At 39.6% G+C, this 6,922-nt stretch overlaps 1 long non-coding RNA gene across 1 annotated transcript; it reads right to left on the bottom strand.

Annotated features, from left to right (window-relative positions):
- Positions 1–1,860: 1,860 nt before the first annotated feature.
- Positions 1,861–4,843, bottom strand: LOC116356610 (uncharacterized). The gene is made up of 2 exons (XR_004205016.1): positions 4,575–4,843; positions 1,861–2,878 (listed from the first exon to the last, which is right to left on the bottom strand). It is a non-coding gene; the product is annotated as an uncharacterized LOC116356610 (long non-coding RNA).
- Between the last annotated feature and the right edge of the window lie 2,079 nt (positions 4,844–6,922).

Raw genomic sequence — 6,922 nt, 5'->3', positions numbered from 1 at the left:
GCGAAAGTATTCGGCCCCCTTGAACTTTGCGACCTTTTGCCACATTTCAGGCTTCAAACATAAAGATATAAAACTGTATTTTGTGAAGAATCAACAACAAGTGGGACACAATCATGAAGTGGAACGACATTTATTGGATATTTCAAACTTTTTTAACAAATCAAAAACTGAAAAATTGGGCGTGCAAAATTATTCAGCCCCCTTATGTTAATACTTTGTAGCGTCACCTTTTGCTGCGATTACAGCTGTAAGTCGCTTGGGGTATGTCTCTATCCGTTTTGCACATCGAGAGACTGACATTTTTTCCCATTCCTCCTTGCAAAACAGCTCGAGCTCAGTGAGGTTGGATGGAGAGCATTTGTGAACAGCAGTTTTCAGTTCTTTCCACAGATTCTCGATTGGATTCAGGTCTGGACTTTGACTTGGCCATTCTAACACCTGGATATGTTTATTTTTGAACCATTCCATTGCAGATTTTGCTTTATGTTTTGGATCATTGTCTTGTTGGAAAACAAATCTCCGTCCCAGTCTCAGGTCTTTTGCAGACTCCATCAGGTTTTCTTCCAGAATGGTCCTGTATTTGGCTCCATCCATCTTCCCATCAATTTTAACCATCTTCCCTGTCCCTGCTGAAGAAAAGCAGGCCCAAACCATGATGCTGTCACCACCATGTTTGACAGTGGGGATGGTGTGTTCAGGGTGATGAGCTGTGTTGCTTTTACGCCAAACATAACGTTTTGCATTGTTGCCAAAAAGTTCAATTTTGGTTTCATCTGACCAGAGCACCTTCTTCCACATGTTTGGTGTGTCTCCCAGGTGGCTTGTGGCAAACTTTAAACAACACTTTTTATGGATATCTTTAAGAAATGGCTTTCTTCTTGCCACTCTTCCATAAAGGCCAGATTTGTGCAATATACGACTGATTGTTGTCCTATGGACAGAGTCTCCCACCTCAGCTGTAGATCTCTGCAGTTCATCCAGAGTGATCATGGGCCTCTTGGCTGCATCTCTGATCAGTCTTCTCCTTGTATGAGCTGAAAGTTTAGAGGGACGGCCAGGTCTTGGTAGATTTGCAGTGGTCTGATACTCCTTCCATTTCAATATTATCGCTTGCACAGTGCTCCTTGGGATGTTTAAAGCTTGGGAAATCTTTTTGTATCCAAATCCGGCTTTAAACTTCTTCACAACAGTATCTCGGACCTGCCTGGTGTGTTCCTTGTTCTTCATGATGGTCTCTGCGCTTTTAACGGACCTCTGAGAATATCACAGTGCAGGTACATTTATACGGAGACTTGATTACACACAGGTGGATTGTATTTATCATCATTAGTCATTTAGGTCAACATTGGATCATTCAGAGATCCTCACTGAACTTCTGGAGAGAGTTTGCTGCACTGAATGTAAAGGGGCTGAATAATTTTGCACGCCCAATTTTTCAGTTTTTGATTTGTTAAAAAAGTTTGAAATATCCAATAAATGTCGTTCCACTTCATGATTGTGTCCCACTTGTTGTTGATTCTTCACAAAAAAATACAGTTTTATATCTTTATGTTTGAAGCCTGAAATGTGGCAAAAGGTCGCAAAGTTCAAGGGGGCCGAATACTTTCGCAAGGCACTGTATATGGTTCTGAACTTAACTACTGCCACATGCATAATAATTAACATTAACATAATAAAGCAACTCACAAAAACATAAATATATATTTTATTAAATTAAACTATAGTGGACCAGAGTAGATAAACCAAGCGTTGTGAATAAAACAAGTTTCCTTATGATAAGTAATATAAGGTAGTTCTGCAATCCCATCCCACTGGGAACACTGGTTGAATCAATGTTGTTTCCACATCATTTCAACAAAATTACATTGAACCAACGTGGAATAGACATTGAATTGACGTCTGTGCCAAGTGAGATTTTAAGATTTTCAGAAAATAATAGTTTGAAATTACTTTAATATGGGTTACATAAATGTATGTTTGCTATTTGCAGATAAAAAGCTAGTGAATAATCACACATTTATTGCAAAGGCAAAATATGACTTATTTGATTAAAATCACAGCAAGTAGATGTTAATGGAAACAGCAGCATCCTACCTAATTTCATCCAGCTATTACAGTTGATAAAGCTGAAATAGGATCTAGCACAGTCCAGTTTGACAGTCTGTGACACATGATTTTACAACACAATAACATACAAATCCCCTCTCTTACATCTCTTTTTCCAGAGGTAATGAGGTTTGACTGAGTATAGCTTTGTAGAGGTGATGGTGGGACTAACCCAAAGGACAACAAGAGGAGGGCTTATTCAATGTTTATTTGAATTTAAAAGCGGTCCACTCTAGTCTTTTGGCCCAGAAATTCAGATAAAATCTTCTTCCAAGGAAATGGTTTATGACTAGATTCGCCTTATCCAGTCCCCTAAGAAGAAAGGCACCATTGATCCCAGTGTGAGGAGGATGCTACTCATGGGTCCGGGTCTGGGGCCAGCAGCGTTTCTGTAGCGACGCCAGTCAGACTGGTTGTGAAATCCTTGACCTTCAGGATAATGGAATCTCTGGTCCTCCGAAGATGAGTCTGCGTCGTAGCCATACCCACTTCCCCTGTAGCCATGTCTTGGCCTACCGAGTGACCCCAGCCCATAGCCAATGGCAGCCCCACCCAGTGCCCCAGCGGCTGCTGCCCCTGCCATCTTCAGCCCCTGCTTGGAGGAGCCATGGCTCTGGGAGGGGGGCCCTTTGCTTCCCACCCCTGTACCCTTTCCCCAGCCCCTGAATCCACCCCCACGTTTACATAGGGCACCTGGGCACAGTGCTGCCACCAGCAACATCCATGCCCACAGGAGGAGAAGCTTCTGCTGGCCTATCATGACTGGATGTTCCTGCAAAAACAAAACAAACTTAAGCTTGAATAACATTTGGTGAAATGTTATGAAAGCAAATCTAAGTACAACCTATTGAAAAAGTTTTAGAAAGTCAACCCAGGTAGCAGGAATTATAATATATGTTTTAGCATTTTGTCAATGGGATGTTCTGAATGAGATGAAGGCACATTAACAGCCATAAAGCACAGTCCAATTCAATGTACCTGTTAGTTGTAGGGAACCAAAACACACCCTGCACCAAACAGACCGTTGGTCAAGAGTCAATTGTAATCTATGTCATTCAGACAGGCATTAAAGCTGATTACACGCCCCAGCACATTTCAAAAACATTGTCCTCACTTTTGCCAACAAACAAACAAGACAAAACAAGTGGCACCTCATCAAATGTGAGGTCTAGAACATGCCCCATGCTCTGCCGACACCAGCACTTCTATACAGTACACGAGTAACCTCTTTTTCCTAGTTCCAATCAACAGGTTATGAAAGACCATTCTACCTAATGAGAATGTAGCATGGGATGGTGCACATGCACACTAAGTAAGATAGAGAACATCCTTGTTTAAAGAAGAGAACAACTCTAAATCCTCTTGTATAAACAAGTAATAAGGGTGCTTTGAACCAACAGAAATCCTATAAAACATTAACAAAGGCCAGCTCTCACTTCAACATGCTTTGCAATCAAATCTTATTCAATAGAAGCTTCATTTGCAAATGATATTCAGTAAAGGCTTCAGTAACACTTTACTTGACACCCAGTGTCAAAACCCACATTTATTCAAATCATTTTCCCCTGCCAATACATTTCCTTTCATTTTGAAAGTTTGTTTCTTAAATCCTTTGTTGTTGTTGTACTGAATTCTTTACAGCCATTTTTTTCATCATATTTGATAGAAAATACACTTTATGACACAGTTAGGAAGCATTATGACCATCCTGTGTCACTTTATTTGGACTAAGAAAACACATGTCTGACATCAGTGTGTGCACAACAACAGTTTTTGTATTTTTTATATATCATAAACATACTGTTGACACGTAAGCTATGGTGTAATGGATTTTTTTTACCTTGTGTTGTAGGTTTTGTGGGTTTTGACACTCTTATGTAGATGTCATAACCAGCCATAAACGAATGCAATATATGTCACAACAGGTCTAAATGTATGTGTCATGACAGTGTTATGATCATATGATAACAGGTTATGACAATTTATTTAAGCTCTTATGACATATTATGACATGGTTATTGCCTTGTCATAACGTGTTATGAGTGTCAAGTTAAGCGTTACCAAAGCTTCAATTGAAAATCATATTCAAGTGAGTGCTGACCTTTTTTAGTTTGTAAGTGCACACACTAATCCTATTCACTCTAGCCTTTCCAAACATGTAGTCTGTTTTGTGTTTCCATCAAGAATATTAGGCTACCATGTTGAAGGTCTGACATATCTATATCTATGTACTGTAAGGGACATTTTGTACACAGATTCTGTACTTGGACATACAGTATATTACAAAATCTTTTGAAAAGGTAATGATCTCTCCTATTATATTTTCTATCATAGTAACAGCAGTACTATATAACACAGTAATAACAGAGTTATACAAATCAACACAAAATGACACATTTATCCTGTGCATCAGGTATTGTATAATTGTCAAAGCAGTGGGGGAAGAGGTTTTGTATTTTAGAGCCTACCTGGTCGAATGGTCACTGAGAAGAATTTCCTTGGTAATGCTGGAGTGGATCAGTCTGTTTTCACATTGAACTGCTCTGGGTCTCCAATGGTTACCTTACACTGCCATTCACAGTCACAGCATCCAGTCAACAGCCTCATAATGACAACGTTGCTCCTCCCTAGAAAAACATATATCCCTTACTATTGGCTTATGATTGATAGTTGAATTGCTTATGTTAATTATTCTTTGTTCCTTTCCCCCACTGCCTCTTTCCATCCTCACTGTTTGTTCAGCCAATGCAATGTCTGCATTTGATCTCAGTGTACAATTTTAGTCATTATTTCAATGATGCTCCACATATCTATCAGTGCTCTTAGTTGCCTGGGATCTGCCCTTCTCTTCCACACCATAGAAAAATTATGAATTCATTCTACTTCTATGTTCCACACCCCCACACATCCAGGCAGTTGTCATGGTGACCGAACAGGGAATAGAGAAGAGGTGACATTTGAAGATCTCTCAATTAGATGTCTTCATTATCTTTATTGATTACGGTCCATAATTGAAAAGACAATCATGATATAGTAGGAATAGATACATCTCACGGACTTCTGTAAGGTACAGTACCTTTGGTACATAATCTACATAAACACAGGCCTGCACCCTATATTTATTTGATTTGATTGAACCTTTATTTAACTAGGCATATATCACAGACATAACTACACTGTTAGTCTCATGAGTGTGTGCAGATTAATCTCCTAAATCTCTTCACAAGCAGTGAAAAGTAAATAGACTTTGGTACTAATAAATATTGAAATCTTACTGCAATAAACCAACATGAAATACTGTAGGGAGATATTATGAATGGGGCCTCAGCGGTTTGAAACTTCATGTCATGCCATGTTGGTTAGTGATATGGCTTCCTTTATTGAAGTGGAGTGTACTGGACCATGGCCGTGACTAAAATAATCTGCAGGTAAAGGAGGCCGATTCAGATTTTGTCTTATGGCCAATAATTCAGAAGAAAATAATATTTACTGTTCATAGACAAAAAAGTTGAAGATGACGATTTATCAACTTAATTCTAAAGAAAATTATTTTCTATGTGTAGATAGTGGTTAGAATAGTTAGTGCATGCCTGAAACTCTAGTAGACTCACCAACATGAGCAGTGGGGAGGCCACCAACCAGCAGGCTTTAAAGAAGATGTTTGGAGGCCATCCCAGAATCCTCGTCATCATGATAGAGAGCCGGTGTAATTCTGAAAATCAAGTATACATAAGAAAACAGAAGAACTGCATCATCATCATTATCATCATCATGTCTACGTGAAAACAATGAGAGCTGAGGTAAAGTTTGTCATTGTCAGACATTTCCTTGATTTTCTCTGTTTGAGAGAGAAAATCAGTAATATCATACTGTATACCCTGTATCCACCCAGGCCCACCCATGCCTACGCCCCTGACACACACCTGGGTAATGCAGGGAAGGCCATGCAGAAAAATCAGAAGGCACAGTAATAAGACCACCAGCTCCATACTCTTCAGAAGAACGTTAGGACCAAATTTATCCATGATGCAAGTCAACAGGAGCTCCAAATGAGCAAACTACAGACATGACAAAACCAAAATCTTTCAGGAAAAACAGATTGATTGTGACATTTTCCTTAGCACTGAACTGCGGGGTGGATAATAATTGTGAAACTCATAGTACAATACAACATATTACAGATTTTTAAGAAAAGGAAGGCCCACAGCTGGGTGACAGGCATAGTGGAGAAGATCTCTGGGTAAACCACAAACACCAGGCCGGGCCCACCACACTGTTCACGAAAATTGATCGCTCTAACAGACAGTGAGTCAAGTGGCTGTGGCTTGCTATATAAAGCAGGCAGACAGGCATCAAGGCATTCAGTTACTGTTCAATTTCACGATAGAATGGGCAAAATTAGTGACCTAAGCAACTTTGAGCGTGGTATGATCGTCGTTGCCAGGCACGCCTGATCCAGTATCTCAGAAACGGCTGCCTTTATGGGCTTTTCACGCATGACAGTGCGATAAATAGTTGAACTAATTCCTGTCTCCAGTCTCATCATTATTGAATTATTATAAGGATGTGGTTATGAAACCCACAAGACATAGCACCCTCTATTAAGGGTTCTTCCTAGAAGTCTCTATAAATTGTTTGACCAATAACTATTTTACCATCTAATGGTTCTTCCTAGAACCCTACAGGGACGGCTCTACCGAGAACACATTTATCTTTGAAGGGTTCTTCCTAAAACCCTCTATGAACGGTTCTACCATGAACCCTTTTATCTTTAAGGATTCGATAAAATGAGATAAAATTAAATTAAACTCTTTAT

The sequence above is a fragment of the Oncorhynchus kisutch genome, linkage group LG23 (genome assembly GCF_002021735.2).
Source record: "Oncorhynchus kisutch isolate 150728-3 linkage group LG23, Okis_V2, whole genome shotgun sequence".
In the NCBI taxonomy this organism is placed as follows: Eukaryota; Metazoa; Chordata; class Actinopteri; order Salmoniformes; family Salmonidae; genus Oncorhynchus; species Oncorhynchus kisutch.
This window is presented reverse-complemented; position numbering and strand designations above follow the sequence as displayed.